At 35.3% G+C, this 19,157-nt stretch overlaps 1 long non-coding RNA gene across 1 annotated transcript; it reads left to right on the plus strand.

The window, feature by feature from the left end:
* The first annotated feature begins 456 nt into the window (after window positions 1-456).
* Window positions 457-18,894, plus strand: LOC125611977. The gene is made up of 4 exons (XR_007342213.1): window positions 457-776; window positions 16,600-16,622; window positions 18,503-18,507; window positions 18,884-18,894. It is a non-coding gene; the product is annotated as an uncharacterized LOC125611977 (long non-coding RNA).
* The last annotated feature ends 263 nt before the right edge of the window (window positions 18,895-19,157 follow it).

Consider the following 19,157-nt stretch of genomic DNA (forward strand, 5'->3'; position numbering starts at 1 on the left):
AATTAGTCACTCCTGGAGAAACCTGATATGCATATGAGATGATGAGAAAATGATTTTGAAGCACAGTCACTTTACTTAAATATCAACATATTGATTCTCCTATCACATTCTCATTAACAATAGCTTGTGTCATTGTGATTGATATAAGTCTATCAGAACATACTGCAGGAATTCAGCTCACATGTTTGAAGCCAGATTGTGGGTGTGCACTAAGCAAGTGACAGGAAAAATCAGCCCCAAATCATTAAATCTTTTGCTTTAATAACTGCCTGACTAAATTAAAACAAAACTAAACAGAAGAAACTCCCCTCCAAACAAACACATACCAACATGAACAAAGGAACAAAATATATCAGGTGTAAGTAATGGATTATATTACTATAGTATTTTTGCTGGTTTGTTTGTTTTTTTTAACTCATCTGCATTTATTATTCTTTAAAGCAAAATGTTGACTTGGGCACTACATTTTTCCATTCACAAGCCTTATTGAGTTACTTTTGAACAGCTTTGTAACACACCTAAGGGAAGCTTAAGCTTTGTTTCTTGAAATACTTTTCTTTGGAAAACAAACCCTGGAGAGTTCTTCCTCACCAGTTGACTCAGTTTCACCTACTTGGTTCTAGAGGACTAGTACACGCACAGTGGGTAACCACAGGGGAAGGAAAGTTTAAAAAGTGGATCCTAATGAAATGAAACTCAAGCCATTTTAACAAATGTCTTTCTTTTAAACATCAAGGTCTATCTTGGAACACTTCAGGGACAAAAGATTTGGTCTGGTCTACTAAGGGATACAACTTGGTAGCGGAACACTTTACAAAGTTAACGATAGGTTACATGTCTTAGAACAAATATCTCAACCTGTTAAAATAAGCCAATGTGAAACTAGAAAAAGCATTACTAGCTCTGCTTTAGTGCCTAAAGTATCACAGTATCACTTAAAAGTACAAGGAAATCGTATCTCCCCTTTAAATAGATATTGTCATGCCTCAGAGATTTTAATAAATGTTAACAAAAACAAAGAACAAAAAAATCCTTGAAAATGTATCAGGAATAAAGGTGAAGTGGGGGGACACATGTATGAATGGTTCTTCAGAAGCTTAGTCTACTTCTTCCATGCGCAATGAGTCCTCGTCTCCTTCCAGGGGTGGCATCTCTTCTGTTACAGCAGCCATGGTGTCATCAGCAGTGGGATCATCCTCATCAATACCTAGACCAAGTTTGATCATCCTGTAGATCCTGTTAGCATAGGTCTGGGGATCTTCCAAACTGAAACCAGAAGACAGGAGTGCAGTTTCGTACAGCAAGATGACCAGATCTTTCACAGGACTTATCATTCTTATCAGCCTCTGCCTTTAAATTACAGTATATGGGTTGATATTCTTCCTGTTTCATAGAAAGAAGTTGATTGACACAGTACATTTACATTATAAATCAAGATATTTCAGTCAAGTTTAATTTGTATATGTGTGTACATATGTACATGTATATATGTATCATATATAGTTTAATAAATATTCTGATGTGTGTGTGTTTGTGTATATATATGTATCCACACTGACTTTCTGTCTTGAACTCCTTTCAGTTTTAATGGCGAGGTAATAAATAGCATCACTTAATTATGACCCAGTTCATTCTTGAGAAAATTAATCCATGATTGGAGAACAACAATCATAATTAAGCAAACAGCTTTGAACAACCAATGCACTGGAACCAGAAATTGACAAAGTGAAAAGGAGCTCTAATAATTGTAATTAGGAGGAAGGAATGATATCAGCAGATGCCACACTACAAAATCTAGACCAGTCCAATTATTGGTGGCACATTACACCTGTAGGCAAATTACAGCGTTCAGTGCAAGAGAACTCTTGGAAAGCTACTAACATCATATTCATTATTCATTTGGCTTTTGTGAGGTGAGCATCAGGTTAGTGAAGCTGCTGCTATGACTATGGAAGGCACATTTTTTTGCCAGTTATAGATAATCTCTCATAATTGAAATAGAATTAATAGCTCATCTAAGCCAGGTGTTGGATCACTTAATGGTCATGATGAGGTAGAACCACATTGATGTCCCAGGCTGTGTCTTGCTAAACAAGTTTTGGATGCCCACACATTAGGCACCTCCTACAACAACCATTTCAGTGTGTTTTAGCACCATATCAACCAGGAATATCCTTCTTTTATGTTGCCACATCCGGAAGATGTCTTAAAAAATGAACCAAATAACTGCCAATTACAATTCATATTCATATTATCTTTTGTCATTATCACATTATTTTACCTTGAACAAGGAGAAGCTAAATGTTACCTGAACCCAATTAAGGATAATAGTTAAAAATTTCTTAAAATACTTTACATGAATTATCTGATTTTATCTTTACATAACTGTACAATAATTATTAAGTTTATTTTAAAGATAAAGAAACTGAAATTTAGAGGATTCTAGTGCTTTTGGTTTAATCTAAAATCTAAAGGAAAACAACATTTAAAATGAAATCTGGGTGAGATCAATGCTTGTTCTTAGTACTCTGTACTATTTCTGAAGAGTCCAACTAAAATAACATGAAAAAGCTATTATATATACATAAAAAGTTGTTAACTAGCAACCATTGTGTGTCTCAGGTGTATAAGGCACAAGAATAACAAAGAATACAATGGTTTAAAGACACCCCTTTCCCTCAAAGGCACAGACTATTGTATGAGAGATAAGATGTGACCAAATATAACTACAATCTTGAATGCCAAGTATAATATACATAAAAGAACAGTGAAGTTTCAGATGTGAGAGCTAATACTGCTAGGCATAGGTTTAGGCAATGACTGTAATAAAAAGAAAAAACAGACCAAGTGTGTATTCCAGTACCTGTGTTTGGCTATTTACTTTTGTTTTTTCAGTAATGTAAGTCTATTTCATCGGTGAGATTTGTCTGATATTTTGTTGTTATTGTTAAATAAGTTGTTTAGTCCCCCCCCTCCCCATACTGACGCTTGATTCCTCCTCTCTTTACCAGGTATATTGCTTCCATTTCTTAAAGGACACCTGGCTATGAAGGTCTTTCCTTTAGTAGATGCTGACTGGATGTTTCTGTGATTCACATATTCTATTATGTTGTTGTTGCTGCTGCTGCTGCTGCTGCTGCTCCTCCTCCTCCTCCTCCTCCTCCTCCTCCTCCTCCTCCTCCTCCTTCTTCTTCTTTTTCTTCTTCTTTTCCTTTTAAACTTCAGCCACAGTAGAAAGGTTCATTGTGTGGATGAACAGATTCTAGCAGGAATGGTAGGTACCCCATTCATTGGAATATACCTATAGATTTGAAATCCCTTTAAATGGAATTCTTGCCATGCATATTTTGAAGCTTGCATTGGGTAATTAGAAGAAAAACACTGCATCAAAGTTGACTTTATATCTCACTCTAGGAGCTGGACTTCACTTTGTGCTATTTTCTGAAGAACATCTCAACTGAAATCAAACTCATTCACAGTGAAGTTGATGTTTTGTCATTCACTATTAAAATGCTATAAATACTGTGAAGCTTATATATATATATGAATGTAGATAGACCTATTATATATATGGAACCACAATAGGAGCCAGAGTTCATTGAGAATTCCTAAAAGCTAGTCAGATGGGAAGCCACATGAGTAGCACTAGGGTTGATTTTAATTATTCCGAACTTCAATTCAAAGAGTTGCATAATGTAAAACCCATTAGTTACCTGCTGTGTACCTCTATTTAACTTATTCCTTAATTTTTCATTTTTTAATCTTTCAAAAGGATCAATGTGAGCCTGATTATCCTTAAAATGTCCCCTTTTCATCCATTTTTTTTTTTTTTTGCCACTGGGAACAATGGCCTGAAAATGAAGTAATACACACAGAGCTTTCACTCCATATTTTCTCTGCCTAACCCAATAGAACAGGAGGTACTATGGGGAAGAAACTATTCCAGGTTGACTACAGAATTTTCTGCCATAACGGAAATATTCTATGTTTTCCACTACTGAATGTGGTAGCCACTAGGCACATATAGCTATGAGCATTTGAAATATGGCTAATGTGAATACAGTGAATTTAAATAGCCACATATGTTTGGGCAGTGAATTTCTAGATAGAATGATAGGCACAGAGAAACAGAGGCATGCATATTTGAAAATAAGACAACAATTTGTTAAAAGACTGGAACTTTTCTGAAAATGAAGCTGGACAACAGATTAAGGTGAGTGGGGAAAGACTCTTCAATGACAAGCTAAGTTGTTGGCTCAAACAGAGAAATTGGAGCCTGACAGTAATGTGATAAAAATTGATATTTTAGGAAAATCTCCTTTTTATATACAAGAATTATAAAGGTAGAGGACAGGGAATCGATACAGGACAAATGATACAAAGAAACAAGTTAATATAATTAAATAAAAATTATAATAATGATAGTTGGAATAAAGTAATTAAAGGAATATTGCAAAGGTAGAATGACACGAAGGATGAATTGTGTGTGTGTGTGTGTGTGTGTGTATACTTGTGTATTGGTGGGGTGTGAGAACATCATGAAGATGATGTTGATATTAATAGCTCAGGTAATAAATAGAAGATAATGATATGAAGGTTGGAGAGAAATACATTTTGAGAAAGTGTATTAGTAAGCTCTTGCTGAATAAAAATTACAGGCAACTCAGTGGCATTGATTATGAATTTACAGGTTGACTAGGCTTTGGCTGAGCATTTTTTTTATAGAGTAAGACTGATAATACTACTTAGAAATAATTATCTAGTGCTTAGGATGTTTTTGGCCAGTTTCAGGTATTGTCAGCTTGGCTGACTGGCTCTGTTCCACACATCTCAACCTCTAGCTGGCATTTCTGAGCATATTCTCATGATAAAACATGTGGAGAAGCAGCAGAAACATCAAGGAGTTTTAATCATCTGTTGGTGGCAGTTTGCTGGTGGCCTATTACCCAAAGCAACTCACACCACCAAACTCAGTCCTAGTGGGAGGGCCTTACAAAGGGCATGAACAGAGAAAGACAGAAGACAGACCTGAAACACAATCACAATTCCATGGTTTTTCTCTGGCCAAAATTACCTATATCTCTTCCAACTGAATACCATTTACTACTACCTAATCACTTTCAATATCCAATATGATCATTGATAATTACATGGAACTCAAAGTACAGAAACTCATGATTTACTTGAGGTCCAGGTAGACCTTCTCTTGATCCAGGTATCTATAAACTAAAAAGACAAGCTATCTTCTATTGCAACTCACATATTCATAGCATTGTGAGAGAAGGACAAGATAACTGTAACAGATCACATTATTTTACAAATAGAAGAATGGGAGACACATAATCTTTAATGAAGATTCTATCATTCAGCTGAAAAAATGTTACTTTGTTTTGGAGGTATGCTACAAATTATGCCTGTATTATTTCTCTTTTGGAGTGGCTCCTTGGATCATTATTCTCCAATGTTATTCCATGGGAGTAGGCTACGTATTCCAATGTTCTTCACACCTCATGCTTCTGCATGTGAGGTTCTCCTTCCTGGTCTATTGTTTTCATTTTATTTTCACTTATTAAAAGGCATTGGAAAGTATACAGTTTCAAATACTTCCTTAACCCACTTCTTGCACATATATAAGAGTCTCAAGCCTTAGCAGATTTTTTACTTATTTATTTTTATTAGTTGCTCAAAACATTACAGTGATATTGACATATCATATAGCATACATTTGATTCAAATGGGGTATGAATTCTTATTTTTCCCATGTGTACAGATTGCAGGATCACATTGGTTATACAGCCACCTTTATACATACTGCCATACTAGTGTCTGTTGTATTCTGCTGCCCTTCCTATCCCCTTCCTTAGCAGATTTTTGAAAAAAAAATTTTTGCAATAGGTTAATAGCACTTTTGCTAATATTTCTGTCTCTAATTTTGTGGCTTTACTATGAATTGATGTAAATCCATTTAACGCTTAAAGGGGAACATGGAGAGTTTATTTTTGAGAGATATCTTCTTCTCTAGACTAAATCAATGATATTTGACATGGCCTTAGATAATTTAGTATAGATGGCCCCCTTGGAAAAAAAAAAAAAACTAACAGAGTTTTAAGTAAATGGCATCATTTGCATTTTAGGTGTTATTCCAGATGAGTTTCTCTAAGCTTTGATTATTGTCTTTTATTTTCTCCAATTACATCCTGCTTTAAAACATGCATTATATTAAGTTGTGTGCCAGACCTGGCTCATACTGACATGAATTATTTTTTCCTGTGTGTTCCTGTGTGTTTCTACCAGATACAAAATGAGAAGCACATTCTTTTTTAAGCAGAAATTGTTGTTACAGTTGCTAAATAAAATGGCCATTTGACTCACTGAGGTTGATCTAACAAGCTTGGAGTGTTTTCCTGATCCATGAAGAGGGTCCTAAGGGAAACTTGCCAAATTGCAACACCAAAATACAGCCGAGAAAGAATATCAGGAGATATTTGTTTATGAAATTTTTCAAGAAGGAGAAATGCATATGCATACACACATGCTTGTTTATTCTTTCTTATTAAGATTTTCAACTACTCTTTTTATAACTATATTGGGAAACATGTGGTTGGGAAAAAAAGCTAAGCTCATTTGGACATAATTTTGTCAGCAAAGTAGTTTAAGAAAAAGAAAGCATCAGTGAAAAACAATATAATGAGCAAGGACCATTTTTAAATTAGGTTTAAGCAAAAGTTTTCAAGAGAGCAAATATGGGCTCTTTTAACTTGTAATAAAAATAACTTATAGGCTGCTCAAGGACATAGCTCAAGTTGCCCATTGTAAGAGGCTTTATAGTCTGTAGAATCTTTGCTACAGAATAAATTCAGTATTGTGTTCCCTGTATTTATACTTGTAAATTGTAAATTTAGATTCTCTCATTGAAGAAATATTTTTAAGAAAATCTCCACTTCAGCACATGACAGACACTCTCTACCTTGTGTTCTAATCACAGGATTTTGATAGTCCAACAATATTAATTGACCAAGTTAAATCAACAGCATTAACATTTAAATAAATTAATTAATATTTACCATAATCCTAGACTATCTACATTAATGCTGTTTGCATCCATTTCTTTTGATGTATTTTTATTTTACATTTTGTCCATTCTTATATAGTGTCACCTGGGAATAAAATTAGTAATTGAAACTGTCCTGAGTCTCCAATGATTAGATGGTGAAGTGTGGTCTTAATGCTTTGCAATACAGGAATCAGCAGGCAAGGCAATGTCAGTCTGTTGGACACTATCCATAGAAGAGGATCAAGGGTTACTGGGAGGGAATCATTTCTCAGATGTTTCTGTTTAGCATGCCTTTGCTTTATCAATTACAAGCCTTGGGAAGTTGAATTTCTCAAACTTAGCAAAGAATAGCTTCTTTGATTTTTATCTCAGAGTAGAGGAAGTCTTCAGGGCTTGGCACCTCTGACTACTCTTGTGGGACTGATCCAGTAGAGGAGCCTCCAGACCACTCTCCCATCGGACTCGATGAAGAATGAGTCCAAAGGAACTGATCATTCAATAAGCTCTTGGTCATCTTAGCGCTTTTTAAAATCATAGTTGGAAGAGAGAAAAAATAGTGCTAGGAAAGGAGAAATGGCAACAGATCCTATCCATCTTAGTCAGTTCAGTGGACTCTCACCAATTATTCTAGACTGGGTGGTTTTAACAATAAATACTTATTCCTCACAGTTCTGAAGGCTAGAAGTCTGAGATAAATGTGCCAGCCTGGTCTGTTCTGGTGACAGCTTTCTTCTAGCTTGCAGATATTCCACCCTTGTATCTTCACAAGGTGGAAAGATGGTAAGCTACTCTTCTTTTTTTAAAAAAAATTTTATTTGTTTTAATTAGTTATACATGACAGTAGAATGCATTTATGCACTTTGATATATAATACATGGATGGGATATAATTTTTCATTTTTCTGAGTGTACATGTTGTAGAATCATATTGATCATGTAGTCACATACATACCTATAGTAATAATGTCTGTTTCATTCTACTACCTTTCAGATCCCCACATCCTCTCTCCTCTCCTCCCTAATCTAATATAATGCTATTCTTCCCTAGTGTCCCCTGTCTTATTGTGAATTAGCATCCACATATTAGAGAAAACATTCAGCCTTTGGTGTTGGGGATTGACTTATTTTGCTTAGCGTGATATTCTCCAACTCCAACCACTTACTGGCAAATGCCATAATTTTACTCTTCTTTAAAGCTGAGTAATATTCCATTGAGTATATATACACATTTTCTTTATCCATTCATCTATTGAGGGACACCTAGTTGGTTCCGTAGTGTAGCTATTGTAAATTGAGCTGCTATAAACATTGATATAGCTGCGTCACTATAATATGCTGATTTTAAGTCCTATGTGTATAAACCAAGGGGTGGGATAACTGGGTCAAATGGTGGTTCCATTCCCAATTTTCTGAGGAATCTCCATACTGCTTTCCATAGTGGTTGCACCAACTTGCAGTCCCACCAGCAATGTACCATTTTCACCACATCCTCGCCAACATTTATTGTTGCCTGTATTCTTATAAGAGCATTAAACTCGCTCAGGAGAGTTCCACACTTATGAACTAATTACCTCTCAAAGGCTCCACCTCAAAATACTTTCACTTTGGGGATTAATTTTAACCTGTGAATTTCAGAAGGACACAAGCATTGCATCCTTGGCATTATTATTAAAAAGTGGCTTGGTAGGTTCCGAATGGCCGCAAGTTCTTTGCATTGACTCCCATTAAAAGATGGAATTTCTCTTTCCACTTCTAGATTCCAGGCTGGTTTTATTTTTTGCTTTAACCAGTAGAATGAAGCAGAAAGGTATGAAATTGAGTTTGCAAGAGTTCTTGAAATGTCTTATCATTTTCCATGTCCATGTGGCTTCTGGGCTCCTCAAATGTGGCACTATGACTTAAAACATTGAATTCTGCAGTGTCTAATTTTACTTAATTTAAATAGCCTCACGTAGCTAGTGGGTTCCATTTTGGACAGGACAGGTAGATGACAGAATTATAGATGATTATCTTCCTTTTGTTATTTAAACTTTTTTTTTTTCTTGAAATGAAAAAGCAGTGTTTTTGCAATACGGAAAAAAGTCTGTTTGCTTTCATTTAAGACATTTACAGACTGTTGGTATATATTTTTTTCTTTAAAAGATTATTCTAAAAATAAAATGAAGCTGGGAATCAACCTAACAAAAGAGGTGAAAGACTTGTATAATGAAAACTACAGAACCCTAAAGAGAGAAATAGAAGAAGATCTTAGAAGATGGAAAAATATACCCTGTTCATGGATTGGCAGAACTAACATCATCAAAATGGCAATATTACCAAAAGTTCTCTATAGGTTTAATGCAATGCCAATCAAAATCCCAACGGCATTTCTTNGGAGGATGGGAAAGGCAGCGGAGCACAACAGACACTAGGATGGCAATTTGTAAATCAATGGATGTGTAACTGATGTGATTCTGCAATCTGTGTATGGGGTGAAGGTGGGAGTTCATAACCCACTTGAATCAAAGTGTCAAATATGATATGCCAAGAAATTTGTAACGTTTTGAACAACCCACAATAAAAAATTAAAAAAAATAAAATAAAATAAAATAAAATGAAGCTGAATAAAGCAAGTGACATGGGAAAATAAAGAACACTTAAGATGTTGCTGCAATCTAAGAAAGCACAAGCAAAGATGCCACAGATTCACAGCCCAGTCCAAAGACTTTGCCAATCTGAAGACCTATAATGAAGGCCATCTTAGCCACTTAGTCCCATTTAAACCACCAGATGGCTAAAGTCACATGAGTCACCCAGGTGGACCATAGCCAATACCAAATGGTGGGCCTGCAGAGGAGGAGTGAGCAAATAAAATGTTACTTTAAGTCACTAAATTTAGAGGTAGTTTGTCATGTAGCAATAGGCAATTAATACAAGTGAGATTTGGCCTTTTAATCTTTAGCTCTAAGGATTAAAAACAAATAAAAGATAATGTCACAGGCTTTGCATGAACTTTAAATGTGGGTAAACGTATCCAGCAGGGACCATGGACAAAAGTGTTCCAAATTTGACAAATTAGTTACCCACATTTGACTAAACATCTCTTTGTTGGGTAGGTGGTGGAAAAAGGTAAAGGAAAAGGTCAGAAACGAGAAACACCTTCATCCCTGGCCTCTACAGATTTCTTCTGCATTAGGCTATTATCTTCTTAAGGGGGCGGGGGTCATTTTATTATTTAATTTGTATTTTTTAAATGACTATCCCAGTGGATTGCATATAGTAGACCCAAAAACTAGTTATTGGATTAATTTTCTTTTTTATCCTCTAGCTCTGAAGTTCAATAACTTTTATGCTTTTTTACTTTATTTTATTCACATTGAAAAATATGAATGAGCTTGACCAGGAGCACTTAACTAATTCCTGGCATAACTGACATTCTAATAAAGATTTTTTGATTTCTTATCTAGGGTCATGTACTAATATCATATGCCACGCCTATAAATATAGGATTCTGAAATAGGGGACATAATTATCAATTGGTGATGGAAATCAATACATTTCCATATGAAAATTTCCCATACAAAAAAAATAAAAAAGAAAGAAATTTTTTTTATTAAATTGTTAGTGTTGGTCACTGATAATGCTATAGAGCCCAGTCTGGATTCATATATATTCCAAAACAAATTTAACTTTTTCTTATTACAGCCTGTGTGGTTTAGGGGTAAGATCACTTGTCTGGGTGGGCTCTAAGTTTTACTTATGTATCCTGGAGAAAATAACAATAGCTGTCCCTTAAAATAATAAGGGCTCAATGAAATAAAATATGAAGATATTTACCACAACAACCAAAATAACACATATGTACTTACTGATCGCTAGATAATAGACATTGATCAAATACTTTACCTATATTAATGTATATAATTTGAGCATATGAGCACCATGCAGCAAGCACTATGTCTTATACCTGTTTCACAGATGAGGAAAATAAAGCAAAAGAGGGTAAATAATTTGTTCAAATCACTAAGTCCCAAGTTTTCAACTCTCTAAAATAATAGATTCAAAATTACCATAAGTTGTATATCTATTGCTCAGATTTTAATAGTTATTCCACATCTGGGATGATGCAATAAAAAGATAACACTAGGCTCCTGATAACATTTGTAGGACTGAGTTCAAGTGTGTATATGTAGTAGGCTCCATACTCTGTGTCTAAATAATAATAATAATAATAATAATAATAATAATAATAAAAACACAAAATAATAGTGCATTGTGAAATATATATTTCTATAAAAAAGTTTTCAGGTATATTTTTTCCAAACTCTTTTTCAAAAAAGAGAATTGTCTATGTGGGAAAATAGTTCATGTGATTTTTTAAGTGTATTATGGTTTGGATGTGAGGTGTCCCCCAAAAGCTCATGTGTGAGACAATGCATGAAACTTCAGACAAGAAATGATTGGGTTATGAGAGTCTTAACCCAATTAGTGAATTAATCACCTGATGGGATTAACTTAGTGGTAACTGAAGGTGGGTAGGGTGTAGCAGAAAGAGGTGGACATGGAGGTCTCAGTAATAAAAAAGCTGACTAAATCAAAGTGCTGTGCTGCTATTGTCTCAGTCATATGGACAAGGAAAAAAAGATTTATATAATTGATAGAAATGTGAGAAGTGTCTAAATATTTAAATTTTATAACTGCAGTGTGGTTCCTTCTGCCTGACTCATATTCTTGTGCAGAGATTAACAACTCCTCTTTTGGGATTAGCTTTGCAATCTGAGGCTAAACACAAATTGATCACTGTCATATACAGCCTGAGTAGAATCAAAAAAACCTTATGGTACAAGGCAGAGTAGGAGCTCAACCTTGTATCCAGGAACAACAAGATCTACCTACTCCTGGGATGGGGACTGTTCATGCCAAACTGCTGAGCAGGCTGTCCTCTCGAGCAGCTCAGTCTTACACCGTAGGATTTCTGGGTTACTCTATTTGACACTCAGAATGGCACCAGATGGACAGAGTGTGGGAGACAGCAAAGTTATCTGGGAACCTTGTCTTTCTAGACCCCATTTCAGATAACCTGGGGCATCTATCTTTAAGCAAGTATCACCTGATTTAAAGCAAACTTTCTCTGATTCCTAGGAGCAGGGGTTATTTCTCTACCCTGACTTCACTTCCTCTTGCCCACATTCCTTCCCAGTCTGGAATTATCTGATCTGCCCAGAGGACTCCTTTAGCTTTTGTCCTTTCTTCTACTTATTCCCTCTGTTTCTTTATTTTCAGAACATGTTTTGCAAAGGGAAAACAAAGTCTTTGCATTTCAATGTTTGTGATGTGAGTGTCCCTGTGACCATGAGGTCATGGAAAAGAGGACCTTCCTTCCAGGTTCATCCAACAGCAATACAGGATCAAAACCTGGGTACTGGTGGGACTATTTAGGAATTCCTATGAGGCTCCAGATCCATGCTCTGAAATACTACAATGTGTTGTCTTTTAGCAAGATTACCCAGAAGTGTTAGAGGGATTCATCTCTATCTTCCAGATAAAGGCTTTTGAGAAAGACTTGTGGGAACTTCTGAGCCAACAATAGAACTCAGTGGACTCATTACATTACAGTCTTGCTGCCTAGGAGAATAAATTAGAGAAACCTTTTTTCCTTTTAAATCTATGATGTGATTGCATTGCTATTTAAATTGCAATCTGAAAACGAAACAGCATTGTGTTTTGAGTCACTAAAATTGTGCCAAAAACTGATGTGGAGTAGAAGATTATGAGTGGCAAGAGGGAGTTGATTCAGTAATTACATAATTTCTGTTTTCACGTTTAAACTGTTTCCGTCTCTAGGCTTCCTCCATGTGAACCTGTGAATCAACTGCATCTTTTAAAAAGTTACACATTCATGCTTCTCTTCTACAACAAATTCAGTCACAGTACCATTGACACCCCACAGTGACATCTAGTACTATATACTTATTGCTGAATAGAAGAGAGCTTTAAAAGCAACTAAAATATATCATGAAAGTAAATTAATAGAACACATATTGTGAACCCGAATTCTTGATTGACTTTTATCATCTTTATTTGCTCACTCACCACAGGGAGTGCCATCACCATGGAATTAACATGTTCCACCTTATTAAATAAAACTTAGAGAGTTATGGATTCTGAATCTTTCACTAATGCTATTTATGACGACGATCTCATAATTAATTTTCTTGAAATTATTTTATAATCTAAAATCTGAATGTATTTAAAGAATCATGTGATATGAGTGTTCTTGTCTTTTTATTGCTGTGATGTTTACCAGGAATATAGAAGATCTTATTATAGTTTTTCTGACTCCACAATTTTGGAACTCATTGTATTTCAGATTAATGGTATTGTTTTGTGTTGTCATTAACTGTGAGTGGGACAAGGAAAGAGAAATGATATTTCTATGATTAGAGCCTAGCCCCAGGTATATATGACATTGTTCGAGAAGATATTGTTCACAGAAACTTTTGTTGTCCCAGATTCACTCAACAATGATATAGTTATTTTGAGGATGAATACAGGATCCCAGGAAAAAGTTCTTTAAATAAATATAAAAGTAAAAATATAAGAACAGCAGTTAACACTTATTGAGTGCTTGCTGTGTACCTGGTCCTGGCATTGTTCAAGGTACTTCACATACACTATCTAATTTTTCAGCAACACATGCTACAGGTGCTGACGGGTATTGAAGGGTATTGAAATCTACTCTGGACCCTTTGCTCTTGGGATTTCCAGAGCAAGGGGGTGGGGTGGGGTTTAGCTTTAGCCCTTACAATCTTAATTTTATTAAAAAGCATTGGCAAGGAAAATAAAATGTCTTTTTCAGACTTTGCAAAGAACTTAGAGGGAGAAAAGTAAATGGTGAGTAGTGAGAAAAACTTAACCTGTAGTACCCTGGATGTTCTTGTACATGGACACATGGATTAAAATGTGATCTATATTTATCTCCATTCTTTATTTTGACCTTATTCAATAATTTTTCTAATGAAAAATATAGTCATAAAAATGATAAAAACCCAGACTCTTATTATAGTAGTAAGAAATTAAAAAATACTTCTTAAATGGAGAAATTATTACACATATGTAAAAATAAATATTACTTAAATATGACTGGTGATAGGGCCAAACATAATTACTCTAACTATTAAGAAAGAAGATTAAGATGTAAATAATATGAACAATGAATTATACATAATACTTTTATATGATACAAATGCAGGTTTAACAAAAAAATTAGAACAGTGTTTTTAAAAGTCCTAGAACCTTGGGTAAATTGATTTCATTAAGAATATACTTGCAAATAAAATGATTCGAACAAAGAAAAGCCAAAGGGTTCAAACCAAAATGTAATCTTCAATGAATATTACAGAATGCCTTAGTTGATAAACCTTAAATCTGATTTTTAGTGGATCAGTTGCCATGGTCCATGAGTTAAGGCATCCTTGGGGCTTCCTATGTGGTTAGCACTGTGTTTAACATACAGCTCTTTTCTAACAATGATTTTAGCTTATATTAGATTTTCCACTGCCCAAAGTATAATCTAATCCAGAATACCCTACTTCCTAAGTAAAACTTCTGTTCAGTCTGAATTGCCCCAGGATATCATATATGAGTTCTTTAATCACTCCCAAACTTTCCATCTTGGTTTAAAGTACTCGGTGTCTGTCCTTATCATTATTTAGATCTACCATTGTAGGTGTTATTTGATTAGAGAATATCATATTCCCCTAGAGAAAGGAGCAAGAACAAATATGAACATTCTGGCACTATAAAAATGCTAAGGCATTTTTTTTTTCTCATAAAAAAAAAGCAAACCATTTAAACTTCTACTCAAACCACCTTAGGGAGTGGCTTAATTGAAATAACAACGGGGCCTGTGCCTCCAGTACCTCCACCCACTGCAATTGCAACATATTTGGAAACCAAGAAGGAGAACTAAAGAAGCCCAAGATATCAACTGACCTATATATCTACGGTTGCAAAAATGCTTCCAGAATGCTTGAGCCATCAGCAAATTTACCCTTCATTCCACAAGGTGGGGGTGTTTTCTACACAAACAAGAGAGCCAGAGATTCTCATGCTCCCATCCTATTTCCAGGATAAGAAAAATAATATCAATTTGTCCTTAATAAGGAGGAAAGGACATCATTTAATAAAGGTAGGAGAGAAATGTTGTTGGCAAACTTTGTTTTCTTATCCTAAGCCATGCTTTATGCAAACATAAACTTGAAAGAAAGATGTGTGGCTTATCCAATAAAATTAAGTAACATGAACAATTAAATAATTTGTTTACACGTATTTATATTTTATATGCCAGGCAGTGCTCCTTTGCCTGAATATGCTGACTTGAACAAATTAGTGAAAAACAAATAAACAAAAAGACTACCACCAAAAGACATCCATGTAGCTCTTATTCCATTAGGGGCTGTGGAAGAGACTATTCAGTTGAAAGTGAAACAAAGAAACAAAATGGGTAAGCATATTATATGATGATAGATTCAAGGTAGAAAACATAAGGGATGAAGGATGCCTGGGGTGGGGATTGAGACTGTGTGACAGTTCAATAATGTGGCTTCTGAACACTTCCCTGACAAAGGGGCACAGTTCCCTAATGGATTGGATGTGGATGTGAGAGAAATAGTAACTTCTAGGTAGTTAGACATATTACATTGTCTATATGATTGTTTTCAATCTATAAAAAATCACTTCTAAATAAAGTTTTGGTTTGGGGCCTTTTCTGTCTTTTGGAGAGCGAGTCTTCTTGGCAGTTTTGTGACCTTGGGCAAGGTTCTTAAGTAATGTGTGTTTTGATTTCCTTTTATGTAAAATGTGGGTATTCTTCAACACATGGATGTGTTGGAGGATTGAATGAGGTTACATGTTCCATGTAATGGTTTCGTTTAGATCATACAATGATTTAGTAGTATATTTTCACTAACCCCACTCTCAAGATCAGAATCTGTAATCAAAATCACTCAGTCTGCTCTAAAGTGTCTCTCTAGTACTCTGTGATACCTCAAACAACCAAAGGTCAGATAAGGAGGGAATTATGACCATGTAGATTGCCTCTCCCCACTGGAAAATGGGTGTGTTGGGAGAGATGGGGAAAGCAAAATAAGAACCAGATGGTGGAATAAGCAAATGATCCCACTGATTTCTCCATCAGTCAGACCTATCCTTTCTCCTTAATTATTCATTGGGGCTGGAAGATACTCCCATGAGGCCTGGTTTTGCTGGAATAGACCAGCATCTCTGGAATAGACACAGTACCATACTGAACTTGGTGAGATTATCTGGCAGACAGAAACTGATGTAAAGAGAGATTACCAACAACCAAAAACAAGGCAGCAACAAAGAGAGAGAGCATGTCGCAATATCAGCTTCACCTGTGGTTCTTGGGCCCACCGTGGAAAGATTTCTACTATGCCACTCCCTGACCATCTTCTACCTAACATTGCTTTCACCTTTTTCCACTAACGAGATTGTTCTTCCACTGATGAGATTGATTTCACTCCTGAAACTTCCAAATTGAAGAGATTGGAAGAGGCACAGCTTGAGTGCTGGTGAAACTGGTTCAATTAACATGGGTATTTAGTATCTATAATGTGACTTGGCTGCTTGAGTACTGCTGTGTTTTGAATAAGGGTCTCCCAATGGTCCATGTGTTAAAGGTGGTCAGGATGATGCTCCTGGGAGACGGTGGAACCTTTAAGAGGATGGGCCTAGTGGGAGGTCCTTCAGACACTGGACGCCTGTCTTTAAAGAGGATTGTGGGATCCTCTTCCTGTTTCTTCCTTTTTGCTTTCTGTTCATGATGTGAGCAGTTCTGCTTCACCCTGCACTTCACTGTGGTGCATGCCTTTTGCCTGAGGCCCCATGCAACAGAGCTACCTGGTCTTGGATAGAAATCTCCAAATTGTAAGTCCAAATCAACTTGTTTTCTTTATAAGTTAATTATCTCAAATATTTTGTTATAATAAAACTAATATAGGAACCAATGTCATAAGCCATATCTACAGGTAGTGAAGGAACTTATGTATTTAAAGATACAAGAATAAGTTGTTTACATAAGTATAATATGGTGTTTCATAAAACTAAGTTCTGTGTTATGTACTTCAAAAGGAAAATAATTACATCTGACTTAAGGACTCATATAAGACATTATGTAGGTGTTTTTAAATTGTGTTTTGAAGAATTATACCATCCAGATAGATACAGAGAAGACTAAAAAAAAGGTATAGAGATACTCTCCAAGTTCTATCTTGGTATATGTGGCTTTATTTGGGTAGAAATTGTAATATTTGGTTAGTAAGATTGTTGGAAAACTTACTGAGTTCATAGTTATCAACAAGATCACATATGACTAAATATCAAATGCCAAACTTTTACAAACAATTTTTCTCTTGTTTTTTGGTTAAGACCTTTTCCACATCACCAAGTGTTTTCAAATACCTTCCTTATAAAAGCATTGTTTTCTTACAGCTACACATATAACATAAGAGCAAGTGTGAATATTAAGAAAAAAATGTGTCTATAATCAAACTTTGTTCTTCGGTGTCTGATTTTGGTGCTGGGGATTGAACGCAGGACATTTTGCATATTATGCACATGCGGCACCACTGAGAAACGCTGCCAACCAAAATCTTTGTTCACAGTGCAGAGGTAGAATTCTCCAGGGATCACAATTGATAAACTTATGGATCTTTGTAATGCAGACTGGTCAGTGCTTAAAAGCCTTCTTCAAAGTTTATTAATTCTAACATTTTATAAGCAATAATATTGATCAATTCTAGAATATAAATTCCAATGTCCAGTACCAATAAAGTCTTCTTTGAAAATATGGAAGATGAAACAATTCCAGCTCTATGAACCTACATATATTTGAATGAAAATACTTGAAAACATCTTTAGTTAAAAAAATGTGCAATATTATCAAAGACACAGGTTAAGAGCCAGGTTTTAAAGAGTCATATGGGTACAATCAAAAGAAATAATAATAATAAAAAACTGATGTAGAGACCAAAATAGCATTGAAATACCTACTGACCACAGACTTTTGATTTTTAAACTTTTAATGCCTCCCTATGAGTTTGCCACTGAACATGAACTTGGGTTCAGTAGGCTACTTAGGTGAAAAAACCCAATCTAAAGTTAGAACTGCTGATCTGAATCTCTGCTGAGAAATCAAGACTGCAAATGTAGATGAGATAATTACCTGCAGAGATGATAATGGAACTTTGGGTGTGATTGGCATAAAAAATAAGTGGTTACATTGAATATAGCAGTGATGATCAATTTTAAGGTTTTCCAAGATTTCCCAGCAGGTGTTTTAAAAGCACAGCTCACAGTAATCCCAAGAGCTCAGGAGGCTGAAGCAGGAGGATCTCAAGTTCAAAGCCATCCTCAGCAATAGTGAGGTGCTAAGCAACTCAGTGAGACTCTGTCTTTAAATAAAAATATAAAATAGGACTGGGTATGTGGCTCAGTGGTCAAGTGCCCCTGAGTTCAGTCACCGGTACCCTCCACCAAAAGCAAAAAACAGAAAACAAACAAACAAACAAAAAAAACAATACAGCTCACAGGATGAATTCTAGACATACTGGATCAGAATCTTGGGTTGAACCTTGCAACTCAGCAATTTACTCAGTATACAAAAGGTATCGCCATGGAAGCATGCATCAGACATTTAAAAACTGAAAAAAAAAATGTACTTTAAAAATACAAATTGGAAAACAGACCATCACCCCCCAATATATACATAAGTATATATATACTTATCTATTTATTTATTTCTGGGCTCTGTATTTTGCATTGTAAGAGTCACAGGAAAGTCAAATTAGGGGTGCTTTTGAATATACACTCTTATTTGATGAATTCTCTTTTACTGTAAAGGAAGACTTATTTATATAAGCACTTTCATCATTCTGTTTTACAAGGTGTAAATGAACTAAAGTCTTCACAACAACTCAAGGGGATTAACAGTTTCTCACATAGTTTGTGAACAAATATCTTTTAAAAAATATGTTTTTAGTTGTTGATGGACACACTACCTTTATTTTATTTATACGTGGTGCTGAGGATCAAACTCAGTG

The sequence above is a fragment of the Marmota marmota genome, unplaced genomic scaffold, assembly GCF_001458135.2.
Source record: "Marmota marmota marmota unplaced genomic scaffold, marMar, whole genome shotgun sequence".
In the NCBI taxonomy this organism is placed as follows: domain Eukaryota; kingdom Metazoa; phylum Chordata; class Mammalia; order Rodentia; family Sciuridae; genus Marmota; species Marmota marmota.